Source organism: Limulus polyphemus, unplaced genomic scaffold (assembly GCF_000517525.1).
Source record: "Limulus polyphemus unplaced genomic scaffold, Limulus_polyphemus-2.1.2 Scaffold378, whole genome shotgun sequence".
Taxonomy (NCBI): domain Eukaryota; kingdom Metazoa; phylum Arthropoda; class Merostomata; order Xiphosura; family Limulidae; genus Limulus; species Limulus polyphemus.
This window is the reverse complement of record NW_013665988.1, coordinates 29,404-51,893: the sequence shown is the minus strand read 5'-3', so window position 1 is coordinate 51,893 and position 22,490 is coordinate 29,404. Positions and strand designations below refer to the sequence as shown.

Here is a 22,490-nt window from a genome sequence, read left to right as displayed (position 1 = left end):
AAAATCCTTGCAGTATGTTGATTGATACTTGTTCTAAAGCTACAGTTGTTTTTTAACTGTTCATGGTTTTAATTATGAAAATCCTTGCAGTATGTTGATTGATACTTGTTCTAAAGCTACAGTTGTTTGACCTAATTTGGGAAACTTCTGTCCAGAGATGATGAAGGAAGAGGGATTGATGCAAACAACAAATGAGCATAATGTCCCAGCAAAAAGAAAGTTGGAAGTTACCCTTACTATAGGAAATTTTCCAACACCTAAAGATGTGTGGATAATTGACATTGAAGAAGATTGTGTATTTGGAACTGAATTCATATGGAGGTATGGATGAAAGATTAGACTAGCTTCATAGCCTATGACCAGGAAATCCATGTGCACTGCATTGCAATTATTACACCAGTCGTTGAATGTCCAACAGGGAGGGTGGTCATTGTACCGTTTAGAGTGAAGTGCTCATACCATAAATTATTAGGAATAAATCTTTATCTAATGGCTGGAGTGTAGGGGAAACAAAACATGAATTAACTTGGGAAACACTTAATCAGCATGTGATAAAATGAAAAGTTGCTATGATGTTAATGCTGATAAAACTGGATTTCATCAAGGTGATATGGTATAGCTGTACAGTCCCTGCTACAAGAAAGGACAAACTGAAGTTGAGCAGGTGTTGGGAGGGGGCCATATGTTGTACCGAAAAGAATCAGTGATGTGATTTGCATAATGCTGAACAGCAGTCCAAACCAATAATCATCCACCATGATTGCCCTGATTGTCTTTGGTTTACACCTATTACTGCTGTTGCTGTGCCTTCTGCCACTGCAGGATTTTCCTAGACTAATCCAGCCATGTAGGAAAGGTGCATTGTGTATCATTATAAATTCTTTAGGGACTTTGTAGCATATACATTTGGTTTTTTAAGTATGCTTACCTATCTATGTTTATTATGCTTTCTTCAAAGTTTTGTCTGCTACAGTACATCTAATCCCATTTGCTGCTTTGTGATGTCATATCACAATTTTTTTCACTTTAATATAGATAATTATGAGATTACTTCTTCCCCAATAGTTTTGTGACTTGTATTTGCATATGTTCGAAATGAGATTAGACTACAACTTTCTCTTTAAGATCATCATTACCTTTTTAACATGCTGCTGTGCAAATTCTATGTCATTATTTCTCTCATGCTCTCAGTAATTGTTTTCATTTTATTTTTCTACATTACAATCCCATTTCTGTGAAGATATACATAGCAGTGTTTAATATAATTCAGAATTTAATTAGTGCATCTTTACAAGACTTGATAAGTTTTAGTAGACATTACAAGAATGTCATACACAAAAAGAAAATCAGAAGTTTTAATTAAGCATTTTTTACTAAAAATTTGTCTGTGAATTTACTGAAACTTACTGACTCAGACTCTGAATAGTCTGAGTACAATGTTATTTTTATATTAAGAATAAAAATACTTTTGTCATCTTATATTTTTATATTTGTTTTGCATAACAACTAGAATTCCTTAAATGAATATCATAAGTTTGTTTTTGGTAAAACTTTATATTTAATCTGTTATCTTCTCTGCCCTAGCACTAACTGTAGCAAAATTGGCAATATAGGTAAAATGAAAAGTTGAAAAATATGAAATAAATCTCAATTCTTCTTTTTTTTCTTTCTTGAATGATTGCATATTGTAACAGATAAGTTACACTATTCTTACAGCCAAAGCTAATATTTTTCAGATCTAGGTTCATTTATTTTTATAGCTTTACAGCTGCACTTGACCATCTTAGAGTACACAAAAAATAGTTTATCATAACCAGCCATCTTTATGTAAACAAATGATTGAGTTTAAAACACCCACGGTCAAATTATAATCATGCTGTGCTCTGTGTATGTGAGGATATTGAGTGTCAAAAGACATTTTTTTTTTCATTTACACTTACTTATCTAACCTAATATGTTTATAATTCTTACATTTTATTAACTTTTGTAACAATAAATAAAAAATATAAATATATTTAGTAATTACATCTAAACTCAGGCTTTTTTCTGTTGATGGATGAATAAATTTAACCCTACTTTTTTGTAAATATATTGATAGTACAATTTTACTAAATTTTATTTCAACCATGAAGTTTAGAACACAAAACATTATCATGCAAAAAAAAAATATGTCCGAAAATTACTATCATTTAACAGGCTTTCAACTAAGCTATAAGTAGGTTAAAAAAATTCCATTAGATAATTGAGTTGAATATCACAAAGGGAAGCAAAGAAACAAGTTAAATATTTCCTAACCTGGTGTTTAAATGAAGTAGCTTTCTAATGAATCTTGTAAAGAATAATCTATTCTTTCTGTTGGATATAAATAATCCAGTAGATATATAGAGAAAATTAGTGACATTATTTGAAAAACAGGATGAAATAGGAGGGGCATAGCATGTGGGTTTGACTTTCTTGTTTATATTTCAGTAAAGCAAGAATCTTGAAGGCTATAAGTTCACATTTTGGCTTAGAAATATCTATAGTTTTAAGTGTGTAATTGATGGCACATTACAGAGACCATGAAGGGGTAAAAAGAAAATCTAAAATGGGCAATTAAGAGTGAAGAAACATCAAGTGATGCAGAGAAGTGAAGATTGAGGATTTATTAAATACTTCTTTTGAAATTCATAATTAAAATTTGCATAATATTAAAGTTTGAATTATGAACTACTTTTTGCTACCAAGTTTATTGGCGTACTTTGATAATAAAGTTGCATAATTAACTTTTGAATGTAACTGTAAAAAGGTTGTTTCATGTTAACTTTGACCCTATCAAACACAGGTTTGATTGACTGTTGGAATAATCAAAAACAGTAAGAACTAGAAATAATACTTATGATTAATCTGTTATTGGAATAGTTGAAAGCAGTATTCATCAGAAACACTGATTTGGATTAATTGATTAAATTGCTTATGTGTATAAATCTTATGTGCCATGTTTTCTTTTCATATATGAAAATTCATCTCAGTTACATTTTCTAGTGTTTTCATTTTAACTAATTCACAAAAGTTAAAAGTTGTTCAATTTGGACAGAAACTGGTGTATTTAGGCCATAACTGCCTGGATAGTCTGCTAAGTATTAGAAGCCAAAATGCCTAATATTTGTGTTAAACATGGAAAAATTAAGAGCAATGTGGAAAAAAAACCTCTTCAGTTTGTGTGATTTCTATTTTATTATTACATCCAATGAGCACTCACTTGGGCACATTATTTGAAATACTGATAACACTGATAGTAAAACTACACTTCAGAGGCTGGATGGTGAGAGTTTAGCTAGTTGGCCTACATGATAATTGCTTTGGCAACCAGTCAAACAAATTGAAGCTGTGGTCTTGCAGTTCTCATTTCCTTATGCCTAACCTTGGCACGACTTGCAGATCAATTGGAGGTTGTGAAATAGCAAGTGAAATAATTTTACCTCTTGTAATGCAATAATTAGTAATGTGTGGTATTCAAATAAATGAATAATATAGTGTTACGTAATCCCTACCATAATTATAGTATGTAGTGATATAGAATTGTTTATAACTTACACTTCACCAACATATTCCACTTCGCACCATAACAGCTGTTGTCATATGATTTGCTATTAGAAATAGTGACTCAACTACTATGTCTGTTGTATCTCATCCAGCCCAAAGATCTGTGATATTTGGTGAAATGCCTTGTCAGTGGTTAATATAATAGTAACTGTATGATTGACATATTATTGTATGCTCTTATTAATATATTACTGAAATGCATTTATCATGGGTGTATTAACTCTTGACAGCAAAAATCTGCAAATCTCCATTCTAAAAGATGTGTTAGTAATTTATGTAGTGCCTTCTAAGTTTTAATAGCAAAACTAACAACAACCAGCATTTTGCTAGTTTGCTAGCATTAATTTTGAGCCCTGAATGGTCACGTTTATTTCGTGATTGACTGTTATTTTGTTCCTTACTATTTGCTCAGAATTTTATGCTATTTAAATCTTATGATACTTATCATTTAGAAAACTTTAATTTCCTCAGGACATTTTTTTACAATGTGTTTTATTGCTGAAACAACTTGATAGAATTTATTGATAAAAAGTGTGTCCTTTTATGGATGAAAGCCCTTTTGCTGATGTTGTGTATATATGAGTTTTTGGAAGGCCTTTAAAAAGTGCTATATATGAGGTTGATTAGATAGCTGGATTGTTGTACAAGTGGTGGAAATACTAAGAAAGCAAGAGGCATTTTTTATTGATGAATACTAATAGTAGTGCATACCAGTGTTCTGTTTTCAAACTTTGTTTTTACTTATTAATTTAAATGGTTTTGTTACAACTTGATGTTTAAGTTGCTCATGTTTGCTAATGATAATAGGATGCTGTTTAAGGTTGATGCTAAGTACAATGTCTTTAATGCAGAAAGACCTGGACTGTTGCATTTAATGAGCATAAACTTTGAAAATGAGTTTCTTGTATTTAAGTGTAAATTACTTATATGAAATATGGAAAATATTTTGAATTATTTGAATGTGATCATCAATTAGAACTTGAAACCTTAAACTTTGCCCAGCTGTTTAACTATAATGTAAACCAGCATTTCCCAAACATTTGTTATCCATGCCCCCCCCCCTACTAAATATGCATTATTGTACACCCCTCTTTTTTTTAAACGAGTAAAAGAGTAATGAGAAGTAATACACGGATATATGCATCAAAATGCTATATGTGTTGTAGTAATTACTCATTATTTGCATTAACAAAAAATATATTGCAATGCTTAATTTTACATTATTGAACTATTGACTCTCTTAATTGCTCATGCCTATCTGGGGGAACACCTCACACTTTGGGAAACACTAATGTAAACAGTGTGTTCCAAAGCCTAATTAGAGTAATTTTTAGTATTAGAGGAAAAAGGTTATTGTTTCATTGTGTAAGATTAATGAGACCTCTTTAATACTTTCAGTTTGTTTTCATATTGTAAAAAGGATATTGACTTGCTGGAGATAAGGTTGAAAGTGGAGACTTAAATATTAAGGATAATATAAATGTTTGGAATACCAAAGCTAGACTTCTTCCAAAAGAAAAACAAAATTAGTTGTTTTTGTAAGAACTATAAAATTTTTATAATAATTATAACTAGGTGATCTTGTATGTGTTGTCAGTTTGAAATTCATCAAATTTTTCTTACACAGTTACACCATGAGGATGTGAAAGACTACATTTAGCTTGAGTTGATTGATTATTTAAAAGAGAAAAGTTGACTTCAGTTGTCAGAATATCCTTCTGTCATCTTACTCATTCTGAGAGTGCAAAGATCTAGCTATAAATCTAGATAGTCTTAATTATTTTCTCATGTTAAAAGAAAGTAACAAATGCATAAATAAAATTCAACCAGACCAACTTTTCTACCTAAAATTGTTTAAACATAATGAGACAATGTTTTGTACCATTAGCTTAGCCGAGATAATATAGCTCCAGATTCTCATTCAAATTTTTTAAATGTAAAATAAACTAATGTTTTATGTAACTATGTGTGTGTGTATGTGTTTGTATGTATAGATGATAGATATTGTTTTTTACACTGCTGAAATATGACTATTTTCATGTATATTAAAAATAGCATTTATTTCATATATTTTTCAGGAGTTAAAATGAACAGATTTTAGCATGATGGTGGGGACAAAACATTCAGATTCCACTTACAAAAGAAAACTTACAACAAGACATTTACTGCCTTCGAGTTCAAAAAAGAAAATTGAACAGCAGAGAAAAACATCTACTGCACTGAAGCTGGCATCAAAATCTAGTGATAAATCAAATGAAGAAAAAGAAAAAGTCAGTCTTGGTGGAATAGGTGTGTAATCATACATAGATTGACTTACAGAGCATATTAAAAGGATGGGAACAATTTTAAGGAAAACATTGTTGATTTGAAAAATTATGAGGTCTTTGATCATTAAAAAATAAGCATAAGGTGATGGAAAATGGGAAGCATTAAATTCAATAGTTATTGTATGTTTAATCACTTCCTTAGCTTATGCCCATAGCTTTAGATGATGCAATCTTGCAAGAGCAGTTTTTTGGTTTACCAGATGGTTAATATTGTTCATGACAGAGAAAAAAGAAAAATTGGGCTATATTAAATGATTGATACAAAAGAGGAATGAATATGATGATTGATTTTGTATTGTTGATTACTAAGAATACACAGGAATTAGAACAGAAAAGGAATTTAAAAAAATAAATATACATACTTTATTAATGATAATTCCGAATTATATGATTATCTAAAGAGTACTGCCATTAGCTTCACTAAACGTTTTGTAAACCTTTTCAAGATACTTCCAGATATCAGACAAAAGCATAAATAAATATTATAAAAATGTAGCCCTTCAAGTTGGTGGGGATTTGGAATACATAGTGTTTTGTTAAGTGAATTTTGGCACATGGTTGACTCATCTTTTATTGCAGAAGTGGTTGCAGATCAGCTGGGGAAGTGGAACTTTGTCTTGGGGTGTGGGTTCTTTGTTACGTAAAATACACTTGCTCCTTGCATATTAAAGCCTATTTCTAGACCTTACAGGTTTATGTGAAAGGTTATTAAAGACAATACTTTCACCCTAATATTGTTACTATTATTGGTAACCATTACTGTTCAGTTTCTTTTTATTTACTTTTGTCTACATCAAGATAATTGACCATTCATAATTTCTCTAGAACTGTGGAGGATTCTCAGAATAAGAATGAACTTGCTACCTGTTCTTCTTTATGGAGGAAGTGGGTTTTGGAAGCCCCAAACACAGTTGGCGGATCTATCAGTTTTCATTCCACAGGAATTGAAAAAAGTCCACATTTTTATTCTTTTAATCTCTACCTGTCCAAAATTATGGCTATATTGTAATTTTATGGAGTTGTTACAGACCTCTAGTGGCTCAGTAATAAATATGAGTGCTTTTAATGCTAAAATTCTGGTTGCTTTTCTTTACGTAAGTTAATGCCACTTTTATTGTAGTTCCTAGACATTCCAGAAATTATCACATTTCAACATTTTGTTCATGTTTTGAGTTTCCTTTTGTTTCTTGGTTGTCTGTGATCCAGTTCTTACCCACTAGGGAAGAACACTGTCTATTTATATAGAGAGTGAATAAGTTGCCATCATGAACTTCAGCTAAGTTCTAATGACAGAATATACTTATAAATTGATTTTACAGAATAAATCTTACTATATTTCAATATTAAAAGGCTTATTAACTTTTTTTACAGCTACAGTAAGAGGTGTGGAAAATATAGATTAAAGTTAATTTATTTTTCTGCACTAACTTAAATAGTATAATTTTATATTACAGATTTTTAAGGTAACTTATAGTATGACAGAATTCACTGACTAAACTTTATAGAACTAACACTTAAAAAATTGCTATTAATTAAAGCAGTTTTATTTATAGCTGTTATTCATAAAAAAACTAGAATTTGTTAAAATTGATGCCAGTGTGAATTTGTCACATTATGAGTATTGTTACTAAAAGAGGTAAATCATAGGTAATAGTAATAATAAAGATGAAGACAGATGGTAAGGTGAAAAACATTTCTATATACAAAAGCTCTGAATGTTTCAGAACGCACTTATTCCATCTTCAGTGAAACTTGGAAATATTATTATTTGATTTATTTATTAATGTTCTCGTAATTTCAGTCACTATTTTACTTAAAATATTAAGTAAAGAGGTGAACTGAAAAAATACATATAAAATACATTAATAAAGTAGTAAAATTACAAGTTACATGAGACATAAAGTTATAAATATAACTATTTTTGACTTATGGTTGAATGTTAAGTGAAAATATTTAGGATAATTTTTGGTCTAAGAATGTTTGCTAGTAATTAAGAGTTGGACAGTTTTTTTCCTTTCTTGAATATGGAGTTCAAGATCCTGTAGTAATGATAAAGAAATCGTAAACCATTATATGAAATGTGATCATATGAATGAATAACTGTGGTTTGGTTTAAGTGATGGGTGGCTGGTCTTTTTTGAATACCCGTAAATATTCACAGACTAGTTTTTAAGCAATGTTTTGTTTTGCTAGTGTATGTAACCTAACAGTCACTGCAAGTATACTTATATACAAGCCATGATGATGACATGACTTCTGGCATTTGGATGCAGGATGAGCATTAACTCTACTTCAACGTGCTTGAACTCTTCACTGTTTGTAGAGCATTTTCCCATTTCCTGCCCCTTTAGGTGGATCAATCAACCATGATCCATTTCAACATTTCCACCATCATTTCTTAAATCAACCCTCAAGAGGCACCCTTCCAGAAACCGTTGGGCCTACTTTTCTGGACTCATTCATCTTGGATTTGTCTTGTTGCCTGTTATGCCAGGAGCTATGTACTTTGTAGCAGACTGCCACTCTTGACTGGACTGCATTCTACTCATAGAGTGGTTTCTCCACTTCCAGGTCTTTTGTTGAGTTTGCTCTTCGTTGTACATGCCCCTCATAGACGCTTTTGCCATCTCTCTTGACTCCAATCTTTGTCTCTTCTGGTCCCCTGTTCCTCATCATTTGAGTGTGGTTGTCAAAGCTCTCGGCCGAGGTTGGTCCCACCATTTTCTGTATGTCTATCCTCTTCTTCATCTCCTCACATGGGTGCTCACATTGATACATGACACTTCTTCCGAAATCCTATTGTAGCTCCTCTTTGTCCAATTCACCCTTGGTGTCCTCTGTTTCTTCACTTGGCATCCAGACCATATAAACAATCTCCCCTCACTCTTGATTTGTCTGGACTCTCCAATCATGTAGCCTTCTTTTTGTCTCATTCCTATTGCCCTTCTAAATTGTCTGTCTATCAGGGAAAGTGGCATTCTTTTTTTGTTGATCCATCCACCACATTCCATTCTTTCCAGCTGTCCTGCTGTGAACCACCTTTCTATCTTTTTTAATTACTGTTTGTTGGTCACCACCATTGCTGGTTATTGGGTGGAGTTGTCCTTTACATTTAGCCTTTCCTGGTACCACAGTGTTTTCTTTACCTGTCCTTTCCACTATGTTATGCACCTTCCTTTTTCACCAACTTCCTTGCCTGACCATAATGCCTGACTGGGTTTTTAATGTAGTTTTTGCATACTCTTACGTGTACCCTGTTCAAGCCGTTGGCTTTTTGCTCTGTGTAGTACCTTTCTCTCTTTCTCACATCTTATTTTTTCCTCCTCCTTGCCTGTGGCTGCTGTTGTTCGGATGTCTATGCTATTGATGCTTCTTCCACCACACTTTTATATATACTTCTACCCAGACTGGTCTTTTTTTCCTCAGCCTTCTGCTACTAGGGAGGATAATTATTCTTTCTCTCTTATCTCCTTTCCTTTTATCTCTCACATCTATGATCATTTGGATCCTGATTAACACCTGTGTCCTGTTCAGGCTCTTCATTGTTACTTATCATGAACATCTGCTTTTTGGGGTTCCCACCATTTTCTGTTCCTACCATGGGATTCTTCTTCTCTCATGGACCTCTCTCCATCTATTCTTACTAGATGGATCTGTCAGCACTTCCAGTTAGTTTATTCTTCCTTGGATGTAAATGCTCACAGCTTATTTCACATTTATTTACATCCAGTTCATCATGTTCTCATTCTTTTGCTTCCCATTTTCACTGACTGTCGAACAAGGTTCTCGAGACTGAGATTTGGATGATGTTTGCTGCTCCTTCTCTCTACTGTCTGGCTGTTTCATCTCCTGCTGGATATAGACTTCCATTTGTCATCAAACTTCAATCGACCCACCATCTTTGAGATGGGTAAGTATGTTTCCTTTTTATTCTTCTCCCTTTCTATCAAACAGGATCCTGCCAGGTGGCTGGTGTTGCCTCCCAGGGTATACTTATTTCCAAAAATCCACATCGAGCCAGAATAATGGCAAATGTTCAACCCAATTGCTCTGGCTCTGCCAGTGCCCATTGTGAGATGGAGTATTCTGTAAGACCACTTAAGATATCCTTGTGGTATACAAATTTACTCAATTATCCAATCCAGACTGTACTATTTTCATGGACTTTCATGGATAAAGCTGGATCCAGGAAAGTGACTGCCCATTTCTGGCTCCTTCTTACTCTCTTTTAGGAATATGGTTTTGTGTTCACCCATTGCAGTGTCTCCAATTAATGACCTTTCCGGCTGGTGATCCAATGTGGTTACAGGCTCTTCTCCAGATCTCCTCAATGTGAATTCTCTCTCCTCTCTTCTTCAAGTGGTACATGGGAGAACCTTGGCACTTATCAGTTCCTAGCTGCTGAGGTGGTAGATCATGGAGAATCCTCACATGTTGGGCTTAGAACAATACGGTGAGAAGTAGGGTGGAGGTGGTAACACTATCAGTGTAGTAGACGTCACCCCTCAAACAGCTAATGTTCCCTCTTCCTGGAGTAAATCTGTCCAGTAGAATTGACAGGAGCACACATTGAGTGGTCTTTTCATGCCCTAACCACACTACGTATTGGTTTGCTGACAACTTGTGTGCAGGTGCTCAGTTGATCATGATCACCTTCTGTCCATTCTTACAACACTTCATCTTTTCCTTTCATCTTGGGTGAAGAGTATACCCTGATCCAGATGAGGTGTGGTCTCCTACAGGGGTACCAGGCCTCAGGTGTTAAACCCCATGAGCTTACCTTCAGGCACTTTTTGAAGGGAGCTCCATAACTTCAACATGAGATTCTAGCATTTCTGCATGAAGAGGCGAGTTATCATCTTGGAAGCTAACATTTTTCTAATCTGAAAATGTTTTTCCGATGAATACTCACCAACATGCACGTTCCCACCCAACTTCCTGACTTATTGCAAGTGCACAAGGGGAGTTACTGTGCATGGAGGTTGTGTTGCCCTCTTAGTAGTGGAGGGCTATTTGTCACATGATGCACCAGCACAGTTCACATGAATTTAGGTAGGAGTTAGCTCAAGGCCAGTGGAATGGAAATCTTACAGGCAGTTGTGTGAGGGAAATAGCATTTCTATGTTAGGAGGTTAGTGTCTATCGGGAATGCATTTTCAGATTATGAAAATATTAACTTTCTTTGCACATTGGTGTAAAGGATGTTTTCTGGAAAATGGTAATTAGTGTATTCCAGCTGATACTAGATATTTACAGTGCATTATTGTTAGAACCCTTACTGTGTTTTCTCCAATAATAGAAATATTGTCAATTATTGAGAATGTTTTTTTTTCTTAAGGTTATTGTTATTTTGACTGGAAAGAAACAGGTGTTATGAATATGATCATTCCCCAAATATAAGCAGGGTTGTAACTACTATTGAAGCAGATGAAGCAATTGCCTTATCTTATAATTTGCCAAGCATAGCCTTAGATCTTTCATATTGTCTTCTTTTTTTTCATTGATAAAGTAATTAATGTTTTTAAAGGTTTTTCAAAACTACTACTACTAAAATTTTATACTATAAGTGATAAATAGTTACACACACATATATCTATATATGCTGAATGTTATAGAGTATATAAGAATAGTTCAAAAATTGACAAAAAAATTATTTTGTGCAGTTTTTCATAACAGATAAAGGTTGTTAAGCATGTTGTTCACTCATTTCATAGTTCCAAGCAGTTTATCCATGCTATCATTGAAAACAGAAGTGTGTTCTATAATACCATTGCCCGATCCTTATAAATGAAATATGAAGCCAGGAGTCACTGTCCTTACCTCCTCAAAATAACGTAAAATAATTTTCCTTGAGAGGTTTGCCTGCTAGGATCCCCCCACTTCAACTATGGCTTTACTCTGGATTTACTGAGGGCCTTAAATGGCTCTAAACCTCCCTACTTCATCTGAATGACTGTAGCTACAGCCTTGTTAAGAAAGATAATTTAAATTGCCGAATTGATTAATGCAATACAGGGTGAGAGTTTTTAGGTAAAAGTGTGTTGTTGAACCTAAAACAATATTCAATAAATGGACACTGTTTATTTAATTGTTACTTATATCATACATAATGTTGATTTTGAATTTTTCATTTTACAGAATATGTAAATTATATCATTGGACAATACAATTTTCAATTTAAGTAGAAAGTAACTATATGTGAGTTTCTGGTTTCGCAGATCATTTAAAATGTGGCTGTTGTGGATCTGTTTTTCACACACTCACTACTTTCATCAACCACAAAGGTGAAGGATGTCAGTCACCAAGGTTTTCCAGTTTATCATCACCTAAAGGTACTTTTATCACAGTTGTTACCTTTTCATATGTAAGCTATTACGTCAATTCGTTTGTATCAGGTTATGGACCATGTGTAAAAATTTTGTTTGCACTAATAATGCATGCACAGATTTTGATGAGAGGAAAATAGCAACCAATTTACCCATAGCTTGAATTGTATGCTAACAAACTAGAAGAATGTTTTTTAATTCTAAATTGTTATACTTTTGCTAGTTTAAGTTGGAATAACTAGTAACTTTTTGCCACTGCTTCATTTATAAAGTGAACAATTGTACATTTGCCCCACCATTCTTAGTTTTATGTATACCTTATGATCATAAGAAATTGTAATTACTTTGTATTAAGCTTGTACAAATAATATTTAAACACTTTTTCTTTATATTAAGACTTAATACAGGAAATATAGATTAAATTATTTGAAGAAAAAAACAGATTTATATCTATTTTAGTCATTATTAAATAAAGAAAAGTTACAACATACATCTTTTTGATTATCTCTAACTTTATTTCTACATTGAGAATGTTATATATATATATATATAGTGTACACATAACATAGGGAATCAAATCTTTATGCAAGTGATTTTTTATAGATTGAAGACTAATTGCAGGCAAGTGATGTATGGTTTTATAGCCTAATTAAAAGTTTTTCTGAGGTTCATGCAACATAACATCAGGCCAAGTATATAACATGAGAAAGAGTGAATATATCACAATAATGGATAGAATCAATATAAATGTTTTCAAGTATATTTGTTGAGCCATAGTTCTCTCAAGTAGAAAAGATCTGTGCCTAAATGCACAGTTATAACAAAAGAAAGAATATTGAAATCTTTCTCAAATACTAAAAAAAATGTTTTAGGCCAAAATATTTTTTCAATAATGTTTTAGTATGAAAAATGATGACGTTTGAATATACTACATTAGGTTTCGACAAATCCCAGGTTGCCATGGCAACTAAAGATTTCATCGTCGCGTCTAGTATTTTCTCCCATTTTATTGATGCATTGGGCTGTGCATAATTTACTGTAGGAAATGTTGACCATAGTTTCCTCTTCATTCTATAATCATCGAAATAAATCTAAAACATAAATATAATGAAGAACAAACAGAAATATATGGTTTCTGTAGCATACAGCAGTTTCTGCTTACTTTCTTTTACAAGTATTTTTTCTTTGTTTTAACAGTTACTTCCAGCTTAAAACCACAGTCACCCAAGACTGTCAATTCTGGCTCTCCTAAGGGAACAACAATTCATTCAGCATCAGATAAAGAACCTTCTTCTACAAATGCTGCCATAAAAAAACTTCATATTAGACCTGGACAAAATCACAGCTCTAAGCTCACTTCAAAAGTGCTAGAATCACAACAAGAGAAAACGAATGATGGAACTTCACCTACCAAAAAATTATCATCAGGGCGTGTAACTAAGGTTTGTTTTCAAGTTTTAAACTTTAATATTTGTATTTGGTGTAGTTCAACCAGCGTATAAAGACTTCTTTACGTGTAACTGAATATTTAATCTAATAATTTTAGTGAAAAATCTTAAACCTTATTTTAGAATCATGTTTTTTAAAGAAAGATCAAGAAAGAGGATATACAAATTCGAAGTCATTCAGTATAAACTTCAGTACAAAATTTGTTTCATGGGTAAATATATATTTACTTTGGTTCACTGCTCTTGTGGCTATTTTTCACTGTCGAAACTAAAAGGTAGATGTATAATAAAAATATGTTACAATATAATATGAATGTGCAGAAAACATGTTCAGTGTTAAAGTTAAGGTGATTTGAATGAGTTTATTCAAATACAAAAATAATTAAGTTAAACTGGAATTATGATGTTAGTATCTTCTAAGTAGAGAAATCTCATTAACTACCAAGGAAGAACAGTTAAACTATGATGTATTGATCCAGCTTGGCACTAGTTGGAAGGAGGAAAAAGGGATGATCTATAATGTTTATGTACTAGGGCTATGAAGTTATAAAAATAGCTTCATAATTTGTTTCGAAAGTGTTGTTTTCATGAATAAAAATAAAGTAACAGTTATGTTCCAGATAAAATTCTCATGCACTTGACTGGCTATTTTACAATTACTACTGATTAAATGTTGTCCCATTTATAACATACATTAGAGCTATTTTAAGTTCAGGGATTGATAGGGCATTTTATGTAAAAACTTCTGTGACAAAGAATCATCCTGGATTTTAAGTTTTGTGATTGTTTGTTGCATAATACAGTGTCAGGAGTTGACAAATTACCAAGCAAATCTGAAAATTGCAAACAAAATTTTGAGAATTTTAATTTCTGATTAGTAAATTTCACCTGTAAATTTAGATGATGATGTAATAATGAAATGAAAAAAAAAAGAAGAGATTTTGAGTAAAGTTAGTTTGTGAAATTAACATTAAACGTTATGATTGAAAATAAAGCTGAAAGGAAAGGTGATATGAACATCTGTGATTTATATGAGAAAAGTAAAAAATAATTTTCCAACAATTATGGTGACATGTCTGTGTGCAGTGGAAGGTAATTTGATCAGACATGATGCAAAACTGTAAACTTTGTTTTTTAGTTTTATTTAAATATGTCACATATTCACCAAACAAACTCAGTTGTGTAAAGTAGAACTGGTAAGTAAACACATTTTCTGCATATTGTTTTAAGAATAACTTTAGTTGTTTCAGTTAGTACATAATCTACAAACTTTTCTTGTTTCTATATCTATTTCTCAGTCATTTGGAAATATTTACAGCCTGAAAACAGAAATCATTACATGATTTGCCATATTTCAGACTTCAGTATACTTGATTTATCTTAGTGTTAATGACAATACGTACATTATTCAATAGCTTTTATACACTCTAATGATTTAAGTCTTACACAAGCTATTGATTAATTATTTTGAAACATGACTAATAAACTTTGATTTTATTAAAATGGTAAGCAGAATACTTATATAGATACACTACAGCCATTAAAGTTTGTGACATAGTACACAGGCTGCTATGTTTAATAGCTCAACTACATGTAGTGATGTTGTTAAAACCAAGTGAACCATAAGCCAAAAGCAAAAAAGTATTTTATATTTACATAAAATTTTCAAAACTTTACTTTTTTTTATATAAAACTGAAATTATACTTTAACAAGCAAAAGTACCAGCCCCTAGTGACAGCAAAAGTTTAAGTTAATCTATCAATTTAAATTATTTCATGGACTTTAAAAAGGTTAATTGGGTTGCGCTCTTGGTTTCACTCACAGCCAAAGCTCTGAGCTACTTATACCACTCACTGCGAAAAGTAATTGTTCAGCATTTCATTCATGCAAAGAGCCACTCAACAATAGCATACTGTAAATCTACATTTTTATTCTTTAAGTTACTTCACATTTTGAATCTTAACAATTTTATGTAGAATATTCTGCTTGTGATATAAAATTTGACATCAACATTATTCCTGTTTGTTCTCCTGTCATTTCAAAACTAAATGTTGTGCTTTGCCTGCATGTGCAGCTTTTCAAGTGGGAGACAGGTAAATGCTCACAGACACCATGGTTTGTGATATATATAAGATTACTAAACAAAGTATAACAACATTTGAGCAGTTTTGCTTTAGAACTAAATACCAAACATTTTTTTCATTTTTGTATTGTTTTTCAGATCTAAATATCTCATTAAGTGCATTATTAATTAAGGTGAAGTAATATATGTTTTCTATTTTACTTTTAATAAGTTCAGTTTTGTAATTGATACATCATTTTTATTAGAAGCAGTAAATTCATCTTGTTCATTAGGTAGTTTAGTGAATTAATTAAAAGAAAATGGGATTGATAGCTTTTAAATATATACTACAAATATGCTGAGTGAAAACTGCTCTTACAGATACCATATTTCCTTTGTATAACATTTTATGTTACCCATTTGATAGAGTACAACCGCTAAGTCACGAGAAGTTTCAAAGAAAGGTTCAGTGTTCTGTGGGGAGTGTGAAGGTTGTATGCGGGAAGAAGATTGTGGAGAATGTGCTATGTGTTTGGTAAGCAGACATTAGGCTTAGAAAAGATGTAACTGACTACTGTAATTGTTCAATGCAATTAATATTTAATGTATTATTATGCAGAAATGTGACAGTTTCTTAATATCCGTAAATTATAATCTGTCGTACTAAACCAGAGGGCAAGTAGTCACCGCTATTCCAACATCATCTTTATGTCTGTCCATTATTATCCTTTCAATGAAATAATGGAATAAGATGTTAAATGTTGCATTCTTGATCTGAAGGATGAAAATTATGTTGAAAGCATGTTTTCATTCATGTTTTGATAATAGTAAATGCTTCATTGCCAAAATATACTTTTCTTATGAAAATGTTTGCTATGGATAAAATAAAAGTTAATGTATACCTTAATCAAAGTACAGTTTATGCATATATTAAGAAAATTTTGGTAATTTGCAGTGTAATATATTTTTAACATTATGATTAAAATGATGATACAATCTGTATGATTAAGATATTCATAATTGCATGATTTAAACTTAATTCTACTCATTGAAGATGGGTATATTTTTTTAAATGTAGATCCTCTCATGAATGTAGGTATTTCATAAAAAATGGGGAGTGTTTGACATGAGAACTATTATTAAAAATGGTGTTCATTAATCGCATTCTTAACAAATCTAAATGCTAGACTAAAATTTTAAAACTTAGATGATGAAATCCAACTCTTTGGTCTGTCATAAGTAGCCAAAGAATTGGTGGCGGGAAGTGTTGACTTACTACCCATCTTTTTAGTCTATCTCTTCAACTTTAGGTATAGCTAGCATAGTTACCCTTCAAGTAGCTTTGCACAAAATTCAACAAGTAAAACATTAAAATAAGATAAAAGAAAATAATCCAAAATAAAAATGTAAATAAAAAATTTAATCAAAAGTATTTAACTTGTATAAATATTGGAATGCAAATCTTGTAAAATTTAAAGGCAGAGTAGACTTTAACTCTCCACAATGTGCATTTGGCTATAACACCATTAAAAGATGTAAACAAGCAAATGCTTAGACTTTGTCATTACTACTTTTTTTTTTTTTTTAACTAGGATGATTATATATGAAAATTATTTCTACATAAATTTAGAATCTATTAACCTTATTTAATCTAAAATTTACTAATGTTATAAATATCTAACATATAGTAGATATGATCCAACAAGCTTAAGAGGTAGATAAAATTATTGATTGCTTTGATTTGGATGTCATTTGTTGCTCTTGTTTAGGATAAGAAGAAGTTTGGTGGGCCAGGTAGAATGAAAAAAAAGTGTTTGTTGAAAACTTGTGAAGAAGTTGCAGTAAGTTCTTGTAATTCCTGGTAGTTTAATATTTGAGATTTTAACTTTAGATTTTAGTTAAATTTAAAGATTAATTTATCACTTTAATAAAAATCAGAATCAGATTAACTTTGGGTATAAGGCAAGTATGCATCAGCAATTGGTACATAAATACTTTTTATTTATATACGTGTCATATCGATGGTGTTAAAGATAGCAGATTTATGAAATTTAAAAACATAACATTGAATGTCAAATTTAAAATGCTTAAAAAAAGAAAGATATACAGAACATAATATCTCGGTTGACAAGGTCACTATTCTTACAGTTAGAAATTTCTTAATATATCTACTGTGATTTCTGTGTTTTATGGAATCGGACAAATTTGTGAATGATTGTGCTTTAGAATAATGTAATATTATACATTTCTGCATTTTATTTTATAAACCAAAAATTTTATTTTAAGTGGGTTAAAAGCTATGATTGACAGATAATATCAGCTTGTAAGATTTATCACATTAGGTTTTGGGGTTTGCCCCTCATTAAAATTAATATAATAATATTATTTACAGTTGCTATATAAGTCAAATATGTAAAAGTTGGGAGGGTGGGGGTGGTGCAACAGCACCCAGGTTACGATATATGTGAACATAAAGGTAGCTTTGGAGTGTGATATTACCAAAAGAGTTCAGAACGAACATTGTTTTTGTCTCACAGTTTAACCGTGTGTATCAGGTGGAGAAAGTTCTGGGGAAGAGGTTCCATCAAGGTCAGCTGGAATACTTGTTGAAATGGAAAGGATACCCAAAGTAAGTTGTTTTGTAAAAGATTTATAAATAAAGAAACTTAGGTGTACATAATAGTCTAACAGTGGGCATAATGATTCAGTGTCTTCTGAAAAAACAAATTTTTACTAAAGTTAAGCTCATGCGAAAGAGCATTCTCATCTAAATTTAGGTTGCCGGGTGATAGGAAAAGTAGTGCTGTATAACTGTTTTTCTCTATTGTATTTTCTCCCTGGTGGCATAGCAGTAAGTCTATGGATTTACAGTGCTAAAAATTAGGGGTTTGATTCTCTTCAGTGGATACAGCAGAAACCTCAATGTGACTTTGCTGTAAGTAAAATACACTGTTGTACTAATCTGTTATTAAATAACCAGGGATTAGCTGTACAGTGAACTCTTAGCAGAGAGTATAAAATAATGTTTTATGAATTGTATGTATGATAAGATCTATGTGTTAGTAAAAAAATTATTCAAATAGAATCACAAATTTGTGAATTTCGAAATGTTACATATTTTTTATTATGAAAAGGATAGTCAACTTTTGATTTGAAAATATTTCATTAAACAGTACAAATTTTTAAAACTGCAAGAATTGTTTCTTCCAAAACATTCATACCTTTGCTGACACTAATAGCTATTTTTCAATCTTCATCTTTGCCATCTAACGTTGCGTTCGCTTGCTCCAGTCTTTATATACCCGACTCGACAGCCCTTGGCAATATCTAATTTGCAAAATGTTATGCCGGCCCTCATGCGCCCTCTGTACAGGTACTGTATATTAGCACTGTATGCAGACAATAAAATCACTTTTTCTTGACAAAGTGAGAGCATTCAGACTAACGTTTTGTGATTTACATTTTCATAGTTTTTGTTTTATAATAATTGGGAATTCTTTGTTTTGTTATCCAGGAATATATGTGCTTTTGAGTCTACTACTGCTTTGTTGTCCGATCGTTCTCAAGGGGATTACTTAGTTTTTCTTCCTTCTCTTGATGTTGCTGTGCATGCAGAAAGGTTTGCAACACAATTACATAAGGGTGTCGCTATGGCTCCCCCCCTCGTTTATCTAAACAACATGCCCTGGCGTATCAACGTCAGGATGATATATATATTTGAACACTCAAAGGTTAAATCCGTTGTTGGATCTACGGGGTGCCAGGTATGAATCTGTTATCTCTCTTAACAAGTCACAATTTTTGCAGATTCGTTTGACTCTTACTACTGTTTTAAGATACTTCTCTTCCCTTTAACTTTTGTCTGAAGTATATCACTGATCACCTCAACAATTTGATGACGAACTGGGCTCTTTTCTGGTCACTACTATGACACGTTCGTCCTCTTCAGGACTTGCCTTGGTGTCGTGGTTGGTCTGTTGCTGGGACTTGTTGCGTCAGGAATGCATTTTTGGAGGGAATTCACTTACCTTCTTCTGCCCTTTCAGATTTATGGGAAATGCATCTTCTTCGGCCTTATTTATTTGCTGGAATTCCAGAATATTTAGAAGCCAGAGTTGATACAGCACATTTGCAGTCTTTGACTGTTCGACTCTATTCTACTTCAACTGGTACTTCTGCAGGTTCATCCCTTCATGTCTCAAGGCCCCCTCCTTCCTTTCCTTGTTCCATTGGTTCTCTTAATTGTTTTCGTCCTTATTCTCATGTAGTTTCGGACAGAGTGCAATAGCACCAGCGCTGTCGGTTACTACCTGTTTTCCCCAATTACTGTGGGAGGACGGTTACATCTCTTTCATTGCATTTGGTGTTCTTTCACCATCGATCATTGGGTTCTCAGAATGCTGGAGTTGGGATTCGAGATTCAGTTTACTTCTCCCCCTCCTCTGTTGTCCCTTCCAGCCATTTTTACTCCTCCTTCAGACCTCAGATGTACAGATCTTCGAGCCCGAGCCATTCAGGAGTTGTTACTAAAACGAGCCATCCCATTCATCCAGGATTATATTCTCGTCTCTTTGTGGTGCTCAAGAAAACTGGAGATTGGCGTCCTATCATCGGGTCAGGCCCATATGAGGTCTCTTCAGTGGGCACTTCCCGACCAATGGAGCATGCACATCAATACAGAATCTTTAGAAGCCAGAGTTGATACAGCACGTTTGCAGTCTTCATTATTGTCTTTGACTGCTCGACTCTATTTTACTTCCATTTGTACTTTTGCAGGTTCATCCATTCGTTTTTCAAGGCCCCCTCCTTCCACTCCTTGTTCCATTGGATCTCTTAATCGTTTCCATCCTTATTCCGGAGATATTTTGTGGGCTGGTATGTGGACTTCTCTTGACACGTTCATATCTCATTACCTTCACGATCTTGCAGTTTCCTCTTCGAGGGGTTTTCATCTTCCCCTGTGGCTGTGTTGACTACCTTTACTAGATTTTAACAGGGAGGTGAGTAATGAGTTATTTGACTTACAGTCACTGTTCTTTTCTCTTCTAGGGTCCCTATTGATTTCTTTTGGATCCCACTCAGTGGCAAGTGTTGCTCAGTCACGTATGCTTGTATTTAAATTTTGAGCTAGCAACCTTTGTATCGGTTCCTGGTTGTAATGGGCTCTGTTGAGATGAGGTGTTCCGTAAGATCGTCTGGTTGCAATTATGGATGGTGATATCATATTACAATATTTCTAATGGGCCGCTACTCATGGACTATCATAAGTAAAGCTAAAGGGGATTTTGCCAGTCCCTGCTGACCTTAAGAGCTGAATCAGTCAAGATCAGTTTGCTTTTAAAAATTAGGGAACGTGGTTCACCTGTTGCACTGTCTTTGGAGACCTGTTCCTCAGGCCTCCCCAATGCTTATGTTCCCCCCCTTACTTCTACTAGTGGAGCTTGGGAGTCTTTACCACACCTAGTTCCCAGCTGGGGTGGTGGACAGCGGATTTTCCTCTGGAGTGTTCAGTTTTCTCCACTCTCAGAGAAGAGTGTGAAGTTGGGGACCCTCCTACCTGGGTCCCTGGAAGTTTTTTCCCAGATGTCTGTAAGAGCAGAACCAACCTACACGGAGCCTACTCATAATACCAGTCTAGATTTGATGCTTAGCTATCCGGTGGGGTGGTGGTGCTTGGACCCTCTTATAAACACTGTCAGGTCTTGAGTTGTTCATGCAGGAGGTCCACTATCTCCTCATAAATCCAAACGGGAAGCAGTCCCATCTTTGGTCCTTGGTGGGACAGTGTTCCTCATTATCTCCTTAATTCCATGGGTAAGCAGAATTCTCCTTGCCCACTTGGTGGGGGAGTAAAGACAACTGTTTGTAAATCCAGACTGGATGAGTTCTGGACTTTGATGGAGTATGGCATATGATCAGGTTGTTGCCTTTTGGATTTCTTCAGGTTGATCAGAAGGATTGTTCACTTCTGTTTGCTTTCTTTCATAAATCTGGTGGTTTGAAATGCATCATTCTGTGATTACTGGTATGGATCATATCACAAAGATATATATATCTGCGGTCTAACTGCACTGGCCACCAACATGGGATATGGGTACCATAACCTCTTAAATCCAACCCGAGTTGTGGAACCTCGGCTGTTTGGTTGGGGCTGGACCATCATACTTGTATTATATTCCACACTTTTCAATTTTCTGTGGTACTGGGTGAAGAGTATACCTGTTCTGTATGTAGTGCGGTGTTCCCCACTTTAATACCACTTCTTATAGTACATATTTGTTCTCTGCAGATGCTTTCTGTATGATCTCTGTCTTCTCAATGTGGAATTCTAGCTATTAATGTCAGTGGAGGTATGTATGTTTTGGAAGTTATCATTTTCCTAAACTGAAAATGTATTTCCAAACATACTTACCTCTGTTGACACTCTCCTTCCCACTAAGAGTCAGTGTTAGTGACCAGAACGTGGTAAGTCTTGAAAGAGTGATTTTATTGTCTGCATACAGTGCTTGTATACAGTACCTGCATAGAGGGTGTGTGAGGGCCAGTATAACGTTTTGCAAATTAGATATTGCCGAGGGCAGTCGAGTGGGGTATATAAAGACTGGAGCAAACAAACACAACGTTAGGTGGCAAAGATGAAGATCGAGAAATAGCTATTAGTGTCAGCAGAGGTAAGTATTTTTGGAAATACATTTTCAGTTTAGGAAAAAGATAACTTTTTTTTTTTACTATTTTCAGCTG

The 22,490-nt window shown here is 33.4% G+C and overlaps 1 pseudogene; it reads left to right on the top strand.

The window, feature by feature from the left end:
* LOC106457825 overlaps positions 1-22,490 on the top strand; it is a 56,298-nt pseudogene that overhangs the window by 4,697 nt on the left and 29,111 nt on the right.